The sequence below is a fragment of the Armigeres subalbatus genome, chromosome 1 (assembly GCF_024139115.2).
Source record: "Armigeres subalbatus isolate Guangzhou_Male chromosome 1, GZ_Asu_2, whole genome shotgun sequence".
Classification (NCBI taxonomy): Eukaryota; Metazoa; Arthropoda; class Insecta; order Diptera; family Culicidae; genus Armigeres; species Armigeres subalbatus.
In genome coordinates, this window is record NC_085139.1 from 253,237,086 (window position 1) to 253,260,742 (window position 23,657).

Here is a 23,657-nt window from a genome sequence, read left to right on the forward strand (position 1 = left end):
ATTGTCCCCTTTATAGGTTCCCTGGGGGCATTCCGGGCGTCACAAGAGTGGTCAAACTGACCATAGACCACTTTTATAACAACAGCGAGTATATTCATGAAAAAATGTGAAGAAAGAGCCGTCGCACGACATGTTTCGGAGCAAAATCGAAATTGTCCCCTTTACAGGTTCCTTGGGGGCATTCTGGGGGTCACGAGAGCGGCCATACTGACCATAGACCACTTTTATAACAACAGCGAGCTTATTCATGAAAAACTGTGAAGAAAGAGTTGTCACACGACATGTTTCGGAGGAAAATCGAAATTGTCCCCTTTATAGGTTCCCTGGGGGCATTCCGGGCGTCACAAGAGTGGCCAAACTAACCATAGACCACTTTTATAACAACAGCGAGTATATTCATGAAAAATTGCGAAGAAAGAGCCGTCGCACGACATGTTTCGGAGCAAGATCGAAATTGTCCCCTTTACAGGTTCCCTAGGGGCATTCCGGGTGTCACAAGAGTGGCCAAACTGACCATAGACCACTTTCATAACAACAGCGAGTATATTCATGAAAAATTGTGAAGAAAGAGCCGTCGCACGACATGTTTTGGAGCAACATCGAAAATGTCCCCTTTACAGGTTCCCTAGGGGCATTCCGGGTGTCACAAGAGTGGCCAAACTGACCATAGACCACTTTTATAACAACAGCGAGTAAATTCATGAAGAATTGTGAAGAAAGAGCCGTCGCACGGCATGTTTCGGAGCAAAATCGAATTTGTCCCCATTACAGGTTCCCTGGGGACATTTGGAAGCTTCCTGGGGATGTCCGTATGGAAGACTAACTTTCGGAAAAATCGCTATGAGACTCGTTATTAGTGTGGCAACATTGTTTCATACTGTTTTATATGGGTTCCATGGAGAAAAATTGAGTAACTGACGAAATACCCCAAACACCAGTTTGCTGGTACCCCAAGGGAATCTGGAATAATTCCGGAACCATCCAGAAATTTCGAAAAACTCAATGTGCAGCCAAAACTAGAATAAAAATTGGACCTTGTGTCAAAATTTCATCAAGATTGGACTAAAAATAAAAAAGTTATGATTTTTTCAAAATCAAAAATCGCTTTCTCAAAGAGCTTGGCCTTTTGGGTGTTAAAGGGCGTTCAAGCTCAACTAATCTTCTTGAATTTGTTGACTATACCCTGAATGCAATGGATAAAGGAAACCATGTAGAAGCTCTTTATACTGACTTCAGTAAAGCATTTGATCGCATAGATATACCCATGCTTCTATTCAAATTGAAAAAAACTGGAATTGAGCCGGGACTACTCAAATGGCTTGAATCTTACTTAACTGATCGCCAATTGATTATAAAATTTAACAGCAATAGATCAAAACCCATTCAAGCCACTTCCGGTGTCCCCAGGGCTCTCATTTGGGGCCTCTATTATTCATAATATATGTAAACGACATTTCCTTCATTCTTGACAAACTTAAAGTGTTAATCTATGCAGATGACATGAAGCTCTTTTTGGAAATAGGGAATAAAATGACCTCAACATAACCCAGAACGAAATATGCACATTCTACGAATTGTGCAATAAAAGCCTATTGCAACTGAATGGATAAAAATGTAACCTTATATCATTCAGCAGAAAAAGAACAGCATCAAATCTCTCAATTACATTAGGAAACCAGGTTGTAGAGAAATGCGATAGAGTTAGGGATTTAGGAATTATCTTAGACTCCAAACTAACGTTCATCGACCATTACAACACCATTATTCATAAAGCAAATAATATGATGGGTTTTATAAAACGTTTCTGCTATAACTTTCATGACCCATACACAATTAAAACATTATATATTGCTTATGTAAGGTCGATACTGGAATATTGCAGCATTGTATGGTCTCCATTTTCAATAGCACACGAAGAAAGATTAGAATCAGTACAAAACAATTCCTATTATTTGCTCTTCGTAAATTAGGTTGGACAACATTCCCACTTCCATCATATGAGGCACGCTGCAAGCTTATAAACATTCAATCTTTGAAAGAGCGTCGTGAAACTGCAATGGTTTCATTTATTAACGATATAGTTTCGCAGCGTATTGATTCAACAAACATTTTATCGAAATTAAATTTCTACACACCATCTCGACAACTGCGTCATCGACATACATTTTTAATTAATCACTGCCGTACAAATTATGCAAAATTCGGACCTCTCAATCAGATGATGGCCATCTATAATCAACACTGCGAAACTATTGACTTTACAATGTCTCGGCAGAACCTAAAAAAATATTTTGTCACAATTCGAAACCTACACATCTAAATTTACATTAAATCCTAAAATTAAACACTACTTAACCAAACTATTTTTATTTTTATACACTATAATACCGTTTTTATAGCATTAAGAAAATAAAATAAAACATGTATATTGTATATGTACTAGTCTACGTCGGTTGACGAAATAAATAAATAAATAAATTACATTGGCAACCCGTTAACCAAGACGAACTTCTGCCGTAAAACCTAACCCCAGATTCCAATAAAATTCCGCAGGAACTCGTGGCGAGTGCAGAGGTATTCTCGGCTTGCAGTGAGCGAGTAACTGCATCATCAATTCCTTCCCATCCCCGATAACCGTGAGGACGTGGCCAGCGCTGTTATTGACCGTCGGACTGTGCACATTGAGGTTGGAGAGCAAAATCCCATGCTTTCATCCATTAATTCCCTGTGCAATTGCGATTGTTCTGGTCGATCACGGAGTAGCAACTTCGAAATGCACGGTCATCATGCTTATGCTCATGCTCAGTTCTTGGAGAAATTTCTGAAACTCCAGGGAGGCAGTTCAGGAGAATAGGAGGAAAGTAAAACTGATGGACATTCTTAATAATCCATAGGAAAGTTTCCAAAGGAATTACCTGAGGGAATTCCTGACGAGCTGCCTAAGAAACTTTCGAAAAAAATTGTTGAAGAAACTTCCTGAGGAATTCCTGGAGCAATTTTGATGGAACTTTGTAGGCATTCCGGGAAGAATTCTGAGAAGAACTTTGCATAGAAATCCTGGGGATGCTTTCCGAAGAATGCCTGAAGGAAGCACCGAATTAATTTGTGGTGGAACATTTGAAAGAATTTCTGGAAGAACTTCCGAAGGAATTTCTGGAGCAACTTCTAAAGGAAATCATGAAATACTGCCGGAGGAATTACTAGAGAGGTACTCCCGAAGAAATTCTTGAAGAAACTTTCTAAGAAATTTCTGGAGGAATTTTGCTGGAGCTTTTGTAGGAATTCCGAATAGAATTTTTGGAGGAACTTTCCTAGGAATTCCTGGAGAAGTTTCCGGAAGAATTCCTGGAGGAACTACCAGAGGAATTCCTGGAGGAACTTCCGGGAGAATTCCTGGAGGAACTTCCAAAGAAATTCTTAGAAAAAATTCCTTAGGATTTCCTGGAGGAATTTTGGTGGAACTTTTGTAGGAATTCCAGAAAGAATTTTTGGAGGAACTTTCCTAGGAATTCCTGGAGATATTTCTGGAAGATTTTCTGAAGGAGCTTCCGGAGGAATTCCTGAAGGAACTTCTGGAGGAATTTCTAGAAGAATTCCAGGAGGAACTAGCGGGGGAATTCATGAAGAATTTTCTGGGGAATTCATGGAGGAGCTCCCAGACAAATTGGAGGAATTGCTTAGGAAACTTGCTGGAGGAATTCCGGAAGAATATCTGGAGGATTGTCCAGAAGAATTTCGTGATGAACATCTCAAAGGTCTCGTGGAGAAACTTCCTGAGGAATTTGAAGAGGAAATTCCGAAAAAAAAATCCGAAGAATTGTTGACGATTGAAATTAGTTTACGCAAAACCACGCCGTCGCCGATCACCAACAGCGTGACGCCGCCACCGCCGCTGGCAGAAAATGATCTATCACGCCGCCGCCAGTAAAATTTCAATCGGCGCAAATTTATAAAAATTATTATTTATTTATTCAGACTAAGGTCTGTGCGGTATATAAGAGTTTTCTCCATTCGGCTCGTTCCATGGCTACACGTCGCCAACCACGCAGTCTACGGAGGGTCCGCAAGTCTTCTTCCACCTGATCGATCCACCTTGCCCGCTGCGCACCTCGCCTTCTTGTGCCCGTCGGATCATTGTCGAGAACCATTTTCACCGGGTTGCTGTCTGACATTCTGGCTACGTGCCCGGCCCACCGCAGTCGTCCGATTTTCGCGGTGTGAATGATGGATGGTTCTCCCAACAGCTGATGCAACTCGTGATTCATTCGCCTCCTCCACGTACCGTCCGCCATCTGCACCCCACCATAGATGGTACGCAGCACTTTCCTTTCGAAAACTCCAAGTGCGCGTTGGTCCTCCAGGTCTCGTGTCCGTAGAGGACTACCGGTCTAATGAGCGTTTTGTAGATTGTCAGTTTGGTACGGCGGCGAACTCTATTCGATCGGAGCGTCTTGCGGTGTCCAAAGTACGTACGATTTCCAGCCACTATGCGTCTCCGAATTTCTCTGCTGGTGTCATTTTCGGCAGTCACCAGTGAGCCCAAGTACACAAATTCTTCTACCACCTCGATTTCGTCACCACCGATGCAAACTCGCGGTGGGTGGCTCACATTGTCTTCTCTTGAACCTCTTCCTATCATGTACTTCGTCTTCGACGTGTTGATGACTAGTCCGATCCGCTTGGCTTCCCTCTTCAGTCTGATGTAGGCTTCATCTTCTCAAAGTTACGTGCCATAATATCTACGTCGTCGGCGAAGCCAAATAGCTGGACGGTCTTATTGAAAATTGTACCACTGGTGTTAATCCCTGCTCTTCGTATTACCCCTTCCAAAGCGATGTTGAATAGCAAACACGAAAGACCATCACCTTGCCGTAACCCTCTGCGGGTTTCGAAGGGACTCGAGAATGCCCCTGAAACTCGAACTACGCACATCACCCAATCCATCGTCGCTTTGATCAACCGTGTCAGTATATCCGGAAATCCGTTTTCGTGCATTAGCTGCCATAGCTGGTCCCGATCGATTGTATCATATGCGGCTTTGAAGTCGATGAATAGATGATGTGTGGCCACGTTGTATTCGCGGCATTTCTACAGTACTTGGCGAATGGCGAACACCTGGTCCGTGGTGGAGCGTTCGCCCATAAAACCCGTCTGGTACTGCCCCACGAACTCCCTTGCAATTGGTGCTAGTCGACGGCATAAAATTTGGGAGAGTACCTTGTAGGCGGCATTCAGCAATGTGATTGCGCGGTAGTTGCTACAATCCAGCTTATCGCCCTTTTTGTAGATGGGACACACGACACCTTCCATCCACTCCTGTGGCAAAACTTCCTCCTCCCAAATCTTGGTAATGACCCAGTGCAGCGCTCTAGCCAGTGCCTCACCACCGTGTTTAAATAGCTCTCCTGGTAGTTGGTCAACCCCAGGGGCTTTGTTGTTCTTCAGCCGGCTAATTTCCTCCTGGCTTTCCTGGAGATCCGGAGCCGGTAGAATTATGTCCTGCGCGCGTTCCTCCAGGTCCATCACCATACCGCCATCTTCGTCTGCCACATCGCCATTCAGGTGTTCTTCGTAGTGCTGCCGCCACCTTTGGATCACCTCACGCTCGTTCGTAAGAAGGTTCCCGTTTATGTCCTTACACATATCAGGCTGTGGCACGTGGCCCTTACGTGAACGGTTCAACTTCTCATAGAACTTTCGTGTGTTATTAGCGCGGTACAGTTGCTCCGTCTCTTCACGGTCTCGATCTGCCTGCTGACGCTTTTTTCTCCGGAAAATCGAGTTTTGTCTGTTCCGCGCCTGTTTATATCGTGCCTCGTTCGCCCTCGTGCGGTGTTGCAGCAATCTCGCCCATGCTGTATTCTTCTCTTCTACTAACTGCTCACATTCGCCGTCATACCAGTCGTTTCTCTGATCCGGGGTCACCGTGCCAAGTGCAGCGGTTGCGGTGCTACCAATGGCGGATCGAATATCTCTCCAGCCATCTTCAAGAGACGCTGCGCCTAGCTGCTCTTCCGTTGGGAGTGCCACTTCCAGCTGCTGCGCGTATTCTTGGGCTAGTCTGTCCAACACCTGTATATCGAGGTATGGAACATCAAGATGTAGAGAGTTGATTGTAAATAAAATTTCAACAAAATATTTTATTCCAGTAATTTTTTTCAAATAACACCTTTTAATGACATTTAATTCTGCAGGTTTTATCGCCGTAGCTGACTAATAGTCGGTATAATTGTTTCTGCTCTTTCAGACTTGAGAAGAAAAACATATTTTTATATATACCATATTTTTACTTCAGTTGGCAAAAAGTATTTTTCCTTATGATCATATGATCGTACATTTATTTTTAGGGATTATTGTCACTATAAGTTGTCGCGCAGATAGCGACAGCATGTTCCAAAAGTGTTCTTGAAGCCAGGTGATCATTCCAGCAGTGCTGGAGAAAAATCGAGTAAATCTGCATTCTGAACCTTGCTTCCATGTTTTCCTATCAATTGAATTTCCTGAAACCTTTTCTGCATGAACATCGGAGCACATTAACATGATAGTTGATGTTCAACGGGTTTTTCCTGGAGTTTCTAGCAATTTTTCAGTTGAACTTCGCCGATCCCTAACTTGTTTTTAGGAATGAACGCATCCTTATTACGAAGCAGTGTAAGGCAACATTATTCTTACATGAAGATCAATATTAAGCTCGTCTAAATCAGAGGAAAACAGACATTTGCTATTTATATAGCCCGGGATAATAACAGGCCTACATAATATTTATGGGTATACCCCGTTAAGCATAAATACGTTAGGCAGAAAGACGTTAGGCATAAGTACGTTAGGCATAATGGACGTCAGGCATTAAATGACCCAAAGAACAGCCTATGACACGAAGAAGGCAGGATTATGCCAAACGTCCGTACATTATGCCTATCGTCCTTATGCCTAACGTACTTATGGCCTAACGTCACGGACCCATATTTATGAAGTAATGCATTTCATTAATCATGTTAATAACTACATAGTGGTGCGACAGAATCCCCAAATGCTACGAAAAATGGGCACAATGAAAACCTTCTCTTGTCAGGTAATGGTGTAGTGCATTTTCTGAAATCCTTCGCGGGTCGCACTTTGGGGATATCTGCCTTAATAGAAAACGAATGGAACAAACAAAATCCAAGATAGTGAATGCCAAAACGTGTTTCTGTCCTCGATTCGTGCGATAATCCAATATGGATTCAACCAGTGACAAAACTTACATCCAATCTGAGATCCATTCAGTTGGTGATGGGAAATCAAAACAGAGGCAAATCAAACGAACATAAAAGACGGAAGTCGCCTATTAAAACCTTTTTCCCACCAAGTGTCACCTTGCATGGCGGAAAGGAAAGCAAATAGAAAGGTTAGGAATCCATTCGCTCTGTCTGTATGCACCACAGCACGACCAATGGAATCGCACTTTTGAATCCGATCCATAATGACTTGGACACGCGGATCAGTAGCCCGCCACCATCGCATAGTGGCGATCAAACATACTACGCAGAGAGATGCTATGTACCAGCAATCTATATGTACGATGGGGAACTTATGTCTAATGTATAGATGATGATGATGATGCTGCTGGCTGCGGCGCTGATGTTGATAGGAAAAAAAACATATCGCATCCTAGCGTGAACGGCTTGGGGTTGGACACGGAGTCGTCGCCGGCCCAGCCGCAACACATCTCCCTTACTATGCCACCGCCTGAGCCGGTGAAAGTTGTTTGCTTTGCCGATCGTTGTTGCTCGATGGTTGGTGCAGCTCAGCCCGCCGGTTTACGCGAAAAATTCAATCATTTGGATACGGCTGAATTGGAGGAATTTGTGATGTTTGCGAGAAAAATTTCCATTTGTGATGGATTTGAACGGCGAATGATCCTACTGAATGAGCTTCCTATCCTTACCATCTGATGGTGGATTATTGTTGTAATGGTTTCGATTACGATAGGCGCACCTTTGCCCTCTAATTTCCTGTGTTAAAATGTTTGTTCAATATCGGTCATAAATAGGTAACTATACTGAGCACACCGGCAGTGCACCGCCGAAGGCGAAGAGAGTTCAGAGCAAATTAATTTTTGCAATCACCATTTACTCCACCGAGCTGGAAGATAATTGTTTGCATCATTAGCACACATATATAGGCACACGGCGACACTTACTTCCACAGTCCAGTGCGAGTGTGCGCGCCCACTTTATCAAGATATGTACTCAACCGGGCCCGGCTTCTAATCTACACACAATTTGGTACCGCGGCAGCACCGAATGCGGGTGACACAAATTGAGAAAAAATGTGTGTACAACACTGATAACGATAACTCCCGATGCGGACCGGTGATATTGTGCCACGCAGGCGGCGAGTAGGCGGTAGATGTGTACCAAAGATGAGCAAATTTACAGTGTGTCAATAAACGGAATTGATTTACTATTTATAGGAAATTCGCTCCGCTAGCGAAGTGCGAATATTCGCTACACTGGAGAAGACGTGAAAAAATGTTATATAAATTAGAAAAAAACGTATTCCAAAAGATGAGGATGATTTATTTCTAAAAAAATTGATGGTGACGCCCTTACTAACCTCTTCTATTATATTTTCCCGGTTTGCACAACCAGTATGTAGTTTAATTGAAATTTACGCAATTTGCACGACCTGAGAAATTTGCCTAATTTGATCAATTAAAAACATTCTCCTACTTCAATTGCTGTACATTTCAACTCAGCGTCCTTGGAGTGGATATCGATCGCCGATGATTAACCTTCGTTCCACACTTCCGGGCTGTTAAGATAGCCTGTAAGTCCCGGATTAGTCTGATGAAAACCCTGGCCAAAAAACATCGGACTAACAACAGATACACCAGGTTAAGGGTGGGCCAGGCGATTATAGATAGTCGTCTACTCTACGGCCTGGAGCTAACCAGCTCCGCGCGGAGCGATTTATTGACCGTCCTCTCCCCGGTTTTCAACAATTATGTTCGGCTGGCCTCTGGACTGCTTCCTTCCACGCCAGCAGAAGCCGCTTGTGTTGACGCCGGTATCCTCCCCTTTCGACACCGAGTCCTAATGGCTATCTGCAGCAAGGCTGCCACCTCAGGGGAGTGCAGGATCCCTCTCCTCGACGAGGTTGGCCGGATCTTGCGAAACGTGGCCGGCACTAGTCTCCCCCCAGTGGCGAGGGTCCACTGGCAAGAAGCAAAAAGCTGGCTAATGCCTCCTGCCAGGGTCGACCACACCATAGCCACCCGGTTTAGATGTGGGGAAAATACAGACGAGTTGAGAAGATCGTTCCTAGAACTGTTGGGAACACGATTCCAGAACCATGAAATCCGATACACCGATGATTCAGTCTCCAGCCGTGGTGTCGGTATTGGAGTTTCCGGTTCCGGCTTGAATAGGTCTCCTCGGCTGAAGCTGCTGCCATCTTCGTCGCAGCCACAGTTCCGGCCAACAAACCGATCGCAATCTTTACAGATTCAGCTAGCGTCGTCGCTGCTCTCCAGAGCGACACTCCTAGACACCCTTGGATCCAAGGAATACTGGCGGATATGGAACCAAATACTTGTCTCGTTTGGATCCCCGGCCATTGTGGCATCAGGGGAAACGTAGAAGCCGATGCTTTAGCAAGCGTTTATTACTTACATGGAAGCGTCTTCTTCCCATTAGGCGGACCCCAGTAACACCCGTGGATGTTTGTAAAAATGTCATCATCTTTTATTCATTTTATCGTTTATTTCGTTTATTTTATCTGTTTTTACAATAAGTTTGTTTTTTTAAGTATTAGAGTAATATAAAAATAGTTATAAGAAAGGCAACTGGCGAGCCCTAGGTTGGCACGCAAGAGGGGGCCCTCCGGCCCACCCTTCCCTCTTTCATCAGCACACATTCATGCATCGTGGCGGAACCCTTGGTTGGACCGCGAAGGGAGCTTCTCAAGCTCCTTTCCATACCGATGTTGAACTTAACCTAGAATTAAAAAAACACCTTTATAAAATTAAAAAAAAAGCTTCATCTGCATCCCGATCACCATAAAGCCAACTCCACGTTATGTTCTGTTTCCGCCGCTATAGTAGATGCGATACTTGAATGAAGTGTTAGATATGGGATCCACCGCCCGGAATTCGCGTTCTCCAGTTCCGGGCCACCGTATTTCCTGGATTGCTTCTACACACACGACGACATTCTGCAGCTCACGAGCCAGGAGCCCAACACGAACGGGTTCATTCAAAGTTCTCACGTTCCAAGATCCGACTTTCCAATCGTTGTCCTTTATTCGTTACCGGGCCTGTCGCCGTTGAATCATTCCATTTGCTCTACTTTGGCCTTTCTTGGTAACTGTAGAAACTTCGGTAGGCTACCTTACCAGGGTTACGCTAGCTACATCGCGTTGAAGGGACTGCCTTCTCGATGCTGACACGAGTCCTTCGTTGCACTCGGACGATGATCAGCCGCCTCTAACATGGAGGACAGACGCTCGATCAGATTTGCACTTCCGGAGAGGAGCAAATCCCCCCTTCCCTGACAGCATACGACCATAGTTCCTACCGGGATTGGTTACCCGATCTCCCCTATGGTTGCTCGTATTCCGGCCAGCGCCACGAGGAGGAGGGGATAGGAGCTGCTGGGTAAGAGGGAAATGTGGTCTATTTTAAGTTATAGAAACATGCCTTGGAAATTAAGGATATTTCCCCTGGAAGTTGAGAAAACTTCCCCCAGAAGGATACTTCCCCTGGAAGTTGAGAAAACTTCCCCCAGAAGGATACTTCCCTTGGAAGCTGAGAAAACTTCCCCGAAAAGTTGGGGAAACTTCCCCCAGAATGATACTTCTTCTGGAAGTAAGGAAAACTTCCCTTAGAAATTAGGAAATTTTCCCCCGAAAGTTGGGGGAATTTCCCCCAGAAGATGGGAAACTTCGCCTGGATGTTGGGAAAACTTCACCCAGTTGTTGAAAAAAAATCCTCCCGAAGTTAAGGAAACTTTCCCCAAAAGTTGATGAAACTTCTTCCGGAATTTGGGAGAACTTCCTCCGAATGTTGGGGAAAATTCCCCCGAAACTTGGGGAAACTTCTTCCGGAAGTTAGTAAAACTTCTTCCGGAAGTTGGAGAAACTTCCCTTAGAAGTTGAGGAAACTTCCCCCAGAAGTTAGAAAAACTTTCTCCGGAAATTAAGGATACTTCCCCTGGAAGTTTAGAAAACTTCCCCCAGAAGTTGGGGAAACTTTCCCCAGAAGTTGATGATACTTTTCCCGGAAGTTGGGGAATCTTCCTCCAGAAGTTTGGAAACTTTCCCAGAAGTTGAAAAACTTGGGAAACCTTCTCCCGGAAGATAAGGAAACATTCGCCGGAAGCTGATGATTTTTTTTCTTCCTTCAGAAGTTTGGAAACTTTCCCAAAAGTTGAAAAACTTGGGGAACCTTCTCCCGGAAGATAAGGAAACTTTCGCCGGAAGCTGATGATTTTTTCCCCCGGAAGTTGGGGAAACTTCCTCCGAAAGTTGGGGAAACTTCCCCCGAAAGTTGGGGCAACTTCCCTTGGAAGTTGAGGAAAAATGCTCTGGAAGTTGGGGAAACTTCCCCCCGAAGGTGAAAAAACTTCCCCCGAATGTTGGAGAAACTTCCCCCTGAAGTTAGGAAACTTCCCCAAGAAGTTGTTAACAATTCACTCTGAAGTTATGGAAACTTCCCCCGAAAATTAAGGATACTTCCCCTGGAAGTTGAGAAAACTTCCCCCTGATGTTGGGGAATCTTACCCCCGAAGTTAAGGAAACTTTCCCCGAAAGTTGATGAAACTTCTCCCGGAATTTGGGGAACCTTCCTCCGAAAGTTGGGAAAACTTCCCCCCAAGGTTGGAGAAACTTACCACAGAGGTTTGGGGAAACTTTCCATGAAAGTTGGTGTAACTTTCCCCAGAAGTTGGGAAAACTGCACCCAGAAGTTGAGGAATCTTCCCCCGGAGGTTGAGGAAACTTATCCCAGAAGTTTCGAGAAACTTCCCTCGGAAGTGATTTGGTGATTTCCTAAGAATTTTTTCTGGGTTTTCAACTTTCCATTCGGTTAAATTTTCGTTATCGATTTTGTTTCTGTTAAAGCTCAAGAACATATTCATATTAGTATTTTTTAACCCGGCTTCTTCTTTTATTGCAGCGGTTCTCAACTTGAAATACATGTACCCCTGGGGGTACCTTCGCTGACCCCCAGGTCAGTAATGGCGGTTATTAAAGTTATTAAGATATTAACCTTCTGTCTGTGCTCAAAAAAACTTACGTTGTCTGTGCTCTGGGGTCAAATTGACCCCAAATTGAAATTGCTATAACTTTTTTAATGTTTGGCCAATTTTGGATTTATGGGGCTGTTTCGAAAGATAATTTAATCATCTTTCAGGTCGTTATCAAAGATTGACTATTGGTGGGCGGGTACATCGCGGAGAGAGGTTTTAGTGAACATAGGTATAAAACCAGTGATTTTTCATGATTATTTGACTTAAATCCGAAAATCCTACCCATTTTGAACTGCACCTTTTTTAAAAAAGTTATGCAGGAAGGCATGTGCTCTGGCATGAGGTGTTGATAAGTTTAGAACTCGGCCGCCAGGTGGTGGTATATTTGAATTCATTCTTTTGAACTACTTAAGATATTCCGCGATATATAGAATTCTCCTCAGTGTAAATATTCTTATCGCACAAATTCAAAAATTGGAAGACGTACTCATTATATTGAGCACCGCTTTGTTGTGCTGAACATGCTGAACATGCTGAACAATGTTGCCGAATACAACTTGAGTGTAGGTATGAGGGATCTCAATCTAAAGCAATATTTCATATATGCAAGAATATTGCAAGTACGCTAGCGCCGCCTATTTGTAAATTTCCTAATTATTTATTCCGTCACATGACAGTCCATTCCCACCAGACGAACTTTATTAAAGACGTCATCTTTACAAATTTCAAATTTGTGCGATAAGAATATTTATAATGAGGAAAATTCCATATATCGGAATTACTTGAGTAGTCTAAATTAATGAATTCAAATATACCGCCACCTAGCGACCAAGCTCTAAACTAATCAATGCCTCATATCAAAGCACACGCCTTTCTGCATAACCTTTTTGAAAAGGTGCAGTTCAAAATGGGTAGGATTTTCAGATAAATAAAAGGTAAAAGTAAAGTAAAAACTAAAATAAGCATGAAAAATCACTGTTTTTGTACCCTTTTTACGAAAACCCCTCCCCGCAATGTACCCGCCCACCTATAGTCAATCTTTAGTAACGACCTGAAAGATGATTAAATTATCTTTCGAAACAGCCCCAAAAATCCAAAATTGGCCAAGCATTAAAAAAGTTATAGTAATTTCAATTTGGGGTCAATTTGACCCCAGAGCACAGACAACGTAAGTTTTTTGAAAAAAGTATTCTGTAGCGCATATTTTCAAGATTTTTGAAGTGAATTTGCACATAGGAGTTAGATCTCGGCGAGTTTTACCAAACTACCAAAAATTAGGAGAATCGGTTGAAAACTAAAAAAATGGCAGCCACTCAAAGTGGCCTGGGGTCATATTGACCCCAGAGCACAGACAAAAGGTTAAAAAAGTTAAGAAAAAAATATTGGCGAATTTTTGATAATTGTATGAGTTTTTATTTTAAAACTTTGTATCATAAATAATATGCAAGACGATCTGTCAATCGAAGCCTATTGAATCCTACCAACCACAACCCGCACAGTGCATGAAGGGCTCTGGGACAAAAATTTAAAAAATCTACAGATACAATCTACCTGATCGAAACAAAATGTTGAATAATATATTAAGAATATGTTTCTGAATTGAAATCTCGAATTTTAATTTCAAAAGGCACGTAAGGCTACTTTCAAAAAGTTCGGAAGCCTCCTTTCAAGAGGCTCGGAAGCCTCCTTTCAAGAGGCTCGGAAGCCTCCTTTCAAGAGGCTCGGAAGCCTCCTTTCAAGAGGCTCGGAAGCCTCCTTTCAAGAGGCTCAGGCCTCCTTCAAGAGGCCTCAGGCCTTCTTTCAAGAGGCTCAGAAGCCTCCTTCAAGAGGCTTGGAAGCCTCCTTCAAGAGGCCCCAGCCTCCTTCAAGAGGCCCGGAAGCCCCTTTCAAGAGGCTCCAGCCTCCTTTCAAGAGGCTCGGAAGCCTCCTTTCAAGAGGCTCAGCCTCCTTTCAAGAGGCTCAAGCCTCCTTTCAAGAGGCCTCAGGAAGCCTCCTTTCAAGAGGCTCAGAAGCCTCCTTTCAAGAGGCCTCGAAGCCTCCTTCAAGAGGCCTCAGGCCTCCTTCAAGAGGCTCAGGAAGCCTCCTTCAAGAGGCCCAGCCTCCTTCAAGAGGCCTGGAAGCCTCCTTCAAGAGGCCCGGAAGCCTCCTTCAAGAGGCTCCGAAGCCTCCTTTCAAGAGGCCTCAGGCCTCCTTTCAAGAGGCCTCGAAGCCTCCTTCAAGAGGCCCCAGCCTCCTTTCAAGAGACTCAGCCTCCTTTCAAGAGGCTCGAAGCCTCCTTCAAAAGGCCTCAGAAGCCTGTTTCAAGAGGCTCGAAAGACTCCTTCCAGAGGCTTGGAAGCCTCCTTTCAAGAGGCCTCGGAAGCCTCCTTTCAAGAGGCTCAGGAAGCCTCCTTTCAAGAGGCCCGGAAGCCTCCTTCAAGAGGCTCAGAAGCCTCCTTTCGAGAGGGCCTCAGAAGCCTCCTTTCAAGAGGCCCCAGCCTCCTTTCAAGAGGCTCGGAAGCCTCCTTCAAGAGGCCTCAGGCCTCCTTTCAAGAGGCTCAAAAGCCTCCTTTCAAGAGGCTGGAGAGCCTCCTTCAAGAGGCCCAAGCCTCCTTCAAGAGGCCTGGAAGCCTCCTTCAAGAGGCTCAGAAGCCTCCTTTCAAGAGGCCTGGAAGCCTCCCTTCAAGAGGGCCCAGCCTCCTTTCAAGAGGCTCAGAAGCCTCCTTCAAGAGGCCTCAAGCCTCCTTCAAGAGGCCCGGAAGCCTCCTTCAAGAGGCCTCAAGCCTCCTTTCAAGAGGCCTGGAAGCCTCCTTTCAAGAGGCCTCAAGCCTCCTTCAAGAGGCCCAAGCCTCCTTTCAAGAGGCCCCAGCCTCCCTTCAAGAGGCCCAGAAGCCTCCTTCAAGAGGCCTCGGCCTCCTTTCAAGAGGCTCAGCCTCTCAAGAGGCCCAGCCTCCTTCAAGAGGCTCAGCCTCCTTTCAAGAGGCCCGGAAGCCTCCTTCAAGAGGCCTCAGCCTCCCTTCAAGAGGCCTGGAAGCCTCCTTCAAGAGGCCCCAGCCTCCTTCAAGAGGCCTGGAAGCCTCCTTCAAGAGGCCCGGAAGCCTCCTTCAAGAGGCCCAGAGCCTCCTTCAAGAGGCCTCGGAAGCCTCCTTCAAGAGGCTCCGGAAGCCTCCTTTCAAGAGGCTCAAGCCTCCTTCAAGAGGCCTCAGAAGCCTCCTTCAAGAGGCCCAAGCCTCCTTTCAAGAGGCTCAAGCCTCCTTTCAAGAGGCCTGGAAGCCTCCTTCAAGAGGCCTCGGAAACCTCCTTTCAAGAGGCCTGGAAGCCTCCTTCAAGAGGCCTCAGAAGCCTCCTTTCAAGAGGCCTCGGAAGCCTCCTTTCAAGAGGGCTCGCCTCCTTTCAAGAGGCCCGGAAGCCTCCTTTCAAGAGGCCCGGAAGCCTCCTTTCAAGAGGCTCAGAAGCCTCCTTTCAAGAGGCTCAGAGCCTCCTTTCAAGAGGCCTGGAAGCCTCCTTTCAAGAGGCTCAGAAGCCTCCTTCAAGAGGCCTGGAAACCTCCCCTTCAAGAGGCCCGGAAGCCTCCTTTCAAGAGGCCTCGGAAGCCCTCCTTTCAAAAGGCTCCGGAAGCTTTCCTTTCAAGAGGCTCGGAAGCCTCCTTTCAAGAGGCTCAGAAGCCTCCTTCAAGAGGCTCAGAAGCCTCCTTTCAAGAGGCCTGGAAGCCTCCTTCAAGAGGCCCAGCCTCCTTTCAAGAGGCTCAGGCCTCCTTTCAAGAGGCTCAAGCCTCCTTTCTAGAGGCTCAGAAGCCTCCTTTCAAGAGGCTCAGAGCCTCCTTTCAAGAGGCTCAGAGCCTCCTTCAAGAGGCCCAGCCTCTTTCAAGAGGCCTCAGCCTCCCCTTTCAAGAGGCTCAGAAGCCTCCCCTTTCAAGAGGCCCGGAAGCCTCCCCTTTAAAGAGGCCTCAGAAGCCTCCTTTCAGAGGCTCAGGCCTCCTTGCAAGAGGCTCAAAGCCTCCTTGCAAGAGGCTCGGAAGCCTCCTGCAAGAGGCCTCAGCCTCCTTGCAAGAGGCCTGGAAGCCTCCTTGCAAGAGGCTCGGAAGCCTCCTTGCAAGAGGCCTGGAAGCCTCGTTGCAAGAGGCCCGGAAGCCTCCCTTCAAGAGGCCTCAAGAGCCTCCCTTCAAGAGGCTCAGCCTCCCTGCAAGAGGCTCCGGAAGCCTCCTTGCAAGAGGCCCCAGCCTCCTTCAAGAGGGCCCAGCCTCCTTTCAAGAGGCCCGGAAGCCTCCTTTCAAGAGGCTCAGGCCTCCTTTCAAGAGGCCCGGAGGCCTCCTTCAAGAGTCCCGGAAGCCTCCTTTCAAGAGGCTCAAGCCTCCTTCAAGAGGCCCGGAAGCCCCTTCAAGAGGCCTCAGCCTCCTTTCAAGAGGCCTGAGCCTCCTTTCAAGAGGCCTCAGCCTCCTTCAAGAGGCCCGGAAGCCTCCTTTCAAGAGGCTCAGCCTCCTTTCAAGAGGCTCGGAAGCCTCCTTTCAAGAGGCTCGGAGGCATCCTTTCAAGAGACTCGGAAGGCTCCTTCAAAAGTGGCTCGGGAGCCTCCTTGCAAGAGGCCCGGAAGCCTCCTTGCAAGAGGCTCGGAAGCCTCCTTGCAAGAGTCTCGGAAGCCTCCTTCCAAAAGGCTCGGAAGCCTCCCACAAGAGGCTCGGAAGTCTCCTTGCAAGAAGCTCGGGAGTCTCCTTGCAAGAGGCTCTCAAGCCTCCTTTCAAGAGGCTCGGAAGCCTCCTTCAAGAGGCCTCAGCCTCCTTCAAGAGGCCTCAAGCCTCCTTTAAAGAGGCCTGGAAGCCTCCTTTCAAGAGGCTCCAAGCCTCCTTCAAGAGGCCTCAGCCTCCTTTCAAGAGGCTCAGCCTCCTTCAAGAGGCCCCAGCCTCCTTTCAAGAGGCTCAGAAGCCTCCTTGCAAGAGGCTCGGAAGCCCCCCTGCAAGAGGCCCGGAAGCCTCCTTGCAAGAGGCTCGCAAGGCTCCCTGCAAGAGGCCTGAAGCCTCCTTGCAAGAGGCTCAGAGCCTCCTTGCAAGAGGCCTCCAGCCTCCTTGCAAGAGGCCCGGAAGCCTCCTTGCAAGAGGCTCCGGAAGCCTCCTTGCAAGAGGCTCAGGAAGCCTCCTTGCAAGAGGCTCAAGCCTCCTTGCAAGAGGCTCCTGGAAGCCTCCTTCAAGAGGCTCAGGAAGCCTCCTTGCAAGAGGCTCAGGAAGCCTCCTTGCAAGAGGCCTCAGAAGCCTCCTTGCAAGAGGCTCCCGGAAGCCTCCTTCAAGAGGGCCCCAGCCTCCCTTCAAGAGGCCTGGAAGCCTCCTCTCAAGAGGCTCAGCCTCCTTTCAAGAGGCTCAGGAAGCCTCCTTCAAGAGGCCTCAGAAGCCTCCTTTCAAGAGGCCTCAAGCCTCCTTCAAGAGGCCCGGAAGCCTCCTTTCAAGAGGCCCCAAGCCTCCTTTCAAGAGGCCTCAAGCCTCCCTTTCAAGAGGCTCAGAAGCCTCCCTTTCAAGATGCCTGGAAGCGTCTTTTCAAAAGGCCTCGAAGCCTTATTTCAAAGGCCCGGAAGCCTCCTTTCAAAGGCTCAAAGCCTCCTTTCAAGAGGCCCGGAAGCCGCCTTCAAGAGGCCTGGAAGCCTCCTTTCAAGAGGCTCGGAAGCCTCCTTCAAGAGGCCCGGAAGCCTCCTTCAAGAGGCTCGGAAGCCTCCTTTCAAGAGGCCTCAGGCCTCCTTTCAAGAGGCTCAGAGCCTCCTTTCAAGAGGCCTGGAAGCCTCCTTTCAAGAGGCCTCAAGCCTCCTTCAAGAGGCCTGGAAGCCTCCTTTCAAGAGGCTCAGAAGCCTCCTTTCAAGAGGCTCAGGCCTCCTTCAAGAGGCCCGGAAGCCTCCTTCAAGAGGCCCAGCCTCCTTTCAAGAGGCCTGGAAGCCTCCTTCAAGAGGCCCTGGCCTCCTTTCAAGAGGCCCGGAAGCCTCCTTTCAAGAGGCCCAGCCTCCTTCAAGAGGCCTGGAAGCCTCCTTCAAGAGGCTCAGAGCCTCCTTTCAAGAGGCCCGGAAGCCTCCTTTCAAGAGGCTCAGAAGCCTCCTTTCAAGAGGCCTGGAAGCCTCCTTCAAGAGGCCCGGAAGCCTCCTTCAAGAGGCCTGGAAGCCTCCTTTCAAGAGGCCCAGCCTCCTTCAAGAGGCCCAGCCTCCTTCAAGAGGCCCAGCCTCCTTCAAGAGGCCCAGCCTCCTTTCAAGAGGCCTGGAAGCCTCCTTCAAGAGGCCTGGAAGCCTCCTTTCAAGAGGCCCGGAAGCCTCCCTTCAAGAGGCTCAGCCTCCTTGCAAGAGGCCCGGAAGCCTCCTTTCAAGAGGCCTGGAAGCCTCCTTTCAAGAGGCCCGGAAGCCTCCTGCAAGAGGCCTCGAAGCCTCCTTGCAAGAGGCCTGGAAGCCTCCTGCAAGAGGCCCGGAAGCCTCCTTGCAAGAGGCTCAGAAGCCTCCCTTGCAAGAGGCCTCAGAAGCCTCCTGCAAGAGGCCCAGCCTCCTTGCAAGAGGCCCGGAAGCCTCCTTGCAAGAGGCCCGGAAGCCTCCTTGCAAGAGGCTCGGAAGCCTCCTTTCAAGAGGCCCGGAAGCCTCCTTCAAGAGGGCCGGAAGGCTACTTCAAGAGGGCCGGAAGCCTCCTTCAAGAGGCCCGAAGCCTCCTTCAAGAGGCCTGGAAGCCTCCTTTCAAGAGGCCTCAGAAGCCTCCTTCAAGAGGCCTCGAAGCCTCCTTTCAAGAGGCCTCAGAAGCCTCCTTTCAAGAGGCCTGGAAGCCTCCTTTCAAGAGGCCTGGAAGCCTCCTTCAAGAGGCCTCAAGCCTCCTTTCAAGAGGCTCGGAAGCCTCCTTCAAGAGGCCCAGAAGCCTCCTTTCAAGAGGCCTCGGAAGCCTCCTTTCAAGAGGCCTGGAAGCCTCCTTCAAGAGGCCTGGAAGCCTCCTTTCAAGAGGCCTGGAAGCCTCCTTCAAGAGGCCCGGAAGCCTCCTTCAAGAGGGCCCCAGCCTCCTTTCAAGAGGCCCCAAGCCTCCTTTCAAGAGGCCCGGAAGCCTCCTTCAAGAGGCTCAGCCTCCTTCAAGAGGCCCAGCCTCCTTCAAGAGGCCTGGAAGCCTCCTTCAAGAGGCCCGGAAGCCTCCTTTCAAGAGGCCTCAGCCTCCTTTCAAGAGGCCCAGGCCTCCTTCAAGAGGCCTGGAAGCCTCCTTTCAAGAGGCTCCAGCCTCCTTCAAGAGGCCCAGCCTCCTTTCAAGAGGCCCGGAAGCCTCCTTCAAGAGGCCCGGAAGCCTCCTTTCAAGAGGCCTGGAAGCCTCCTTCAAGAGGCCTCAAGCCTCCCTTTCAAGAGGGCTCAGAGCCTCCTTTCAAGAGGCTCAGAAGCCTCCTTTCAAGAGGCTCAGAAGCCTCCTTTCAAGAGGCTCAGGCCTCCTTTCAAGAGGCCTGGAAGCCTCCTTTCAAGAGGCCCGGAAGCCTCCTTTCAAGAGGCCTGGAAGCCTCCTTCAAGAGGCTCAAGCCTCCTTTCAAGAGGCCCGGAAGCCTCCTTTCAAGAGGCGCGGAAGCCTCCTTCAAGAGGCCTGGAAGCCTCCTTTCAAGAGGCTCAGCCTCCTTGCAAGAGGCCTGAAAGCCTCCTTGCAAGAGGCCCGGGAGCCTCCTTGCAAGAGGCCCGGGAGCCTCATTGCAAGAGGCCCGGGAGCCTCCTTGCAAGAGGCTCGGAAGCCTCCTTGCAAGAGGCTCGGAAGCCTCCTTGCAAGAGGCTCGGAAGCCTCCTTGCAAGAGGCTCGGAAGCCTCCTTGCAAGAGGCTCGGAAGCCTCCCTGCAAGAGGCTCGGAAGCCTCCTTGCAAGAGGCTCGGAAGCCTCCTTGCAAGAGGCTCGGAAGCCTCCTTTCAAGAGGCTCGGAAGCCTCCTTTCAAGAGGCTCGGAAGCCTCCTTTCAAGAGGCTCGGAAGCCTCCTTTCCAGAGGCTTGGAAACCCCCTGTCAAGAGGCTCAGAAACCTCCTTTCAAGAGGCTCGGAAGCCTTCTTTCAAAAGTCTGTGAAATCTCCTTTTAAAAGACTCGATAGTTTCCAGGACTCTTTTTCATGTATCTTATGAGTTAGGCTTATTTTTATTTATACTGAAAAAGGGGGTACCTCAACGAATTGAGAAGTTCAAAGGTGTACCTCTCGAGAAAAAGGTTGAGAACTTGGCCTGTTTTTCAATTTAGTATTCTATTAGCATTTCCTCAATTAATAATTGATTGATTTTCTATGCTCGCCATTGCATGAGTATGTATCTTGTGTGGCAAGTGCAATGGATGCCCCGAAAATATTCCGGACCGAGAATCGAACTCGCCATCTCCGGATTAGCAATCCTACGCAAGACTAACTTGAGCCCCGCTGCTGTAAAATCCGCTAAACAACAAAAAAGGTCAAAATGCGCATTTATATTTATCAAAATGCAATTTAAATTAATTTAAAACAAATGTAACAAAAAGTCAAGATTTTCATTAACTTGTTATGCTCACATTTTCTTGTTATTCAATATTTCATTTTTTCGTTTGTATTTCCTTAAATTTTGAAATCATGTTGTTCAGAACGCACTGCACTTGCTCTGCACATTCACTGGCACCTATCGTTCATTATTGTTCAACCATTCGCACATCCAAAGTGGCACCCCATTCAGCATTCTCGAATAAGGTCAACATCAGTGCGATATATTATTTGCATTCCACTCTACACTGTCAACTTCGTCGCCGATCGAAGGGTCTCAACATATTTACACACCGACTGACTACCAACGCTCGCTAATCCGGTCCCCGTTTGTTGCACACAGTCCGAGAAGCAACAATGCAACAGCAGGTTGCGCCATAGAGGTAATTCGTCAAATGTCCCATCAGGTCCAGTCCAGCGAAGCCAGCCAGTCACTCCGAGTGACAGATGGTGACGACGAAACATCGAGGGGGGTCGAGGTGAGAGGTGAATATCAACTTTCAAAGCCTGTGCCAAACAGTCGCGTCGACCGGCGACGAATGTAAACCAAAGAGTCTCTAACCTGTTGTTCGGTTCCGACTTCAGCAGACTCAGGAAAGCGAAGGCCCGGCCAGAGTGCATTGGATGCCGTACAATAGGTGCTACACATAGGCAGTGTGGAATCGGTAAATTTTCGAAATTGTAGCTGTTGATACGGAACCGCTCCAGCTCCGAGACAATCGTCAACGCCAATCTGGATTGGTTGGTGTGCACACGCTAGTCGAACTGACTGTGGAACTATGGAGGATAGGGTGGCTAGAATTGACTTTGCGCTTCATTGATTTGATTTGTGGAAAGCTTCCAAATATAAAAGTTATAAACAAAAATTTTAAAGCTATATATGATTTTTAGTGCAAAAATATTTATCTTTTTCGAAGATTTTCCTAAGGCATCATCATTTTTTTTTTTCATATTTTAATTTGGCAACGGGTATAAGATGGTTAATATATTAGATGAAAACTTAGCCAAGATCTCAACTGTGAAATCATCGACACATCCAAAATAGTTTGACTTAAGTGTTGACCCCTTGAAGAATGTTCGAGAAGATAACTTCAAATCCTCCCACAGAATATTCAAATTACTCATAGTGGTTGGGTGCGCTGCGCACATTGTTGGTCATATAGCTAAAGATCGCCATCGGCTACGAATATGCAATGCCCAACGAACGACCGTCGGTCGTCCGTCCGGCAGAGGACGACGACAGTCGCCGCTGGAACGTCGTGCTGGAACCGTGTTAGGACCGTGTACCGCGCGAAACATTTTCCCCCCGTAAATCTCCCAATCTCAGAGGTCTTTACCGGTGTGATGTGTCGTCCGAATTGCGTCATCGAAGCTATTTGAAGAATTCCGACAGCAAAGCGCGAAAAAAAGATAGCTGGAACCGAAAAAAGGGTTTCTATGTCGAACGACAAGAAGTCGGAGGAAGAGGACAAACTCGCAGCAGCGAGCTGACGACGCGAGATAACAAAGTCTCATCGTGCTGGGTGGTGTTTCGCGAGCACGGGCGGACGGACGTGGAGGCCGTAAAATAGTCTTTTACACACAGGTGTGGTGGCGGGACATACACACAAGCGCGCGGTGGAGCTCGGGATGGAACGGAACGAGTGAAACTCGATGCTGCCTAGAGAAAGGGATCGAGCGAGAAAGATTGTACAAAATATCCACGCGGAGAAAACAGTGCGCGGGACCAAGACTTTGATTGTACCTGTTGCAAACACGGCGGTGACGACGACGACGAAGAAGAAAGAGAAGCAGAAGTACTAACTTGCTTTTTGCAGTGATTGTAATTGCGATGTTTTGCCGATGCAGTCTCGGTCAGTGTTGAATAGTTGCTGCTGTTGTTGTTGTTGCCCCCAAAGCGGATGATGCCGAAGTAGTGGTGCAGTGTTTATTATCATTAGATCGCTGCTACGCTGTTCGTTTATGAATGGTTTTATAACGAGTAAGTGCATCTGGCTGGTTGAATAGCTGCAACGAACGGCGAGGTTCGTCACCTATTGGACACGGTTGGTCACGCGAGTGAGTTTTATCTCATCGCCATCCGTCCACTGGGAGTTACTCTGCAATAGAGCGGATTATGTGCGGAGATCCTATCGACTTATAATGAGATCCGAATGATGCTTTGGCCATGTGAATCGGTTATTAAACGTTGACGCAAGTGCAAGTGAATCGCGATAACGACTGTTTTGTTACCCGTCGATTGGGCTTTGGACTGGAGGTCCCTATTTACACCATCAGTTTGACCAGCAATGGTGTGAGCGGTGTGTAAATCAGATGCGAGATATTTCACCGGATAGTAAAGCACCGCAACGACACAAAACCGGTGCAACTTGTTACTCTGTAAGATATTGCTCTCACTAGAGTTTGTAAAAAAGTTGTTAGGAAACATACATGCCTTTGAAAACACATTCCAATTAAAAACCGGAGACGGTATTGAGCAATCGTGTTTAGCATAGGAGCTAGTGTTGGAAGTATAAGTCAGCATCAAGGTAGAAGAGGAAGATTGTATTAAAAAATACGCGAAAGGCAAAAAAAACAAAAGTTCATTTGTTATAATTCGGGATTAGGTAGTGTTGGGATGCACTCGAATTGATTAATAATTATTAACAAGCGAAGATGAAATCTATCGGGATCGTTAGAGCAAAGAATCGTAACCAAATGAAATCGTTTGTTTGTATCATTTACCGATTTTTAGATGATTCCTATGGCTAACCTTTGCGTCACCAAATTTGATTATGTTTTTACTGTTGCATTTTTAAAAAGAGCAACTAGATTTTTGAGAGAAAAAATCGAACAATTCAGCCCTCCAGAATGAAACTGTCCCCAAAATTTTTGCATAATTTTCAGTTTTTCTTGATTGATGACTTGTGAGGGATTTTTATTTTTCTTGGAGAAGATGTTCAATTTTGATACACTTAGTTAAGGTTGCCATTTTAGGGTGTTCTTATGAGATATTGCG

General features: G+C 47.3%; 1 protein-coding gene across 2 annotated transcripts in view; it reads left to right on the forward strand.

Annotated features, from left to right (window-relative positions):
• Positions 1-23,657, forward strand: part of LOC134206731 (moesin/ezrin/radixin homolog 1-like) — a 176,074-nt gene that overhangs the window by 12,163 nt on the left and 140,254 nt on the right. The window contains exon 1 of one of the 2 annotated variants that reach the window (XM_062682460.1): positions 22,507-22,640. The exons of the other annotated variant lie outside the window; for it this stretch is intronic. The gene's annotated coding sequence lies outside the window, so the exon portion shown is untranslated. Of the gene's footprint in view, positions 1-22,506; positions 22,641-23,657 lie in introns of those variants that run through there. 2 annotated transcript variants of the gene reach the window in all.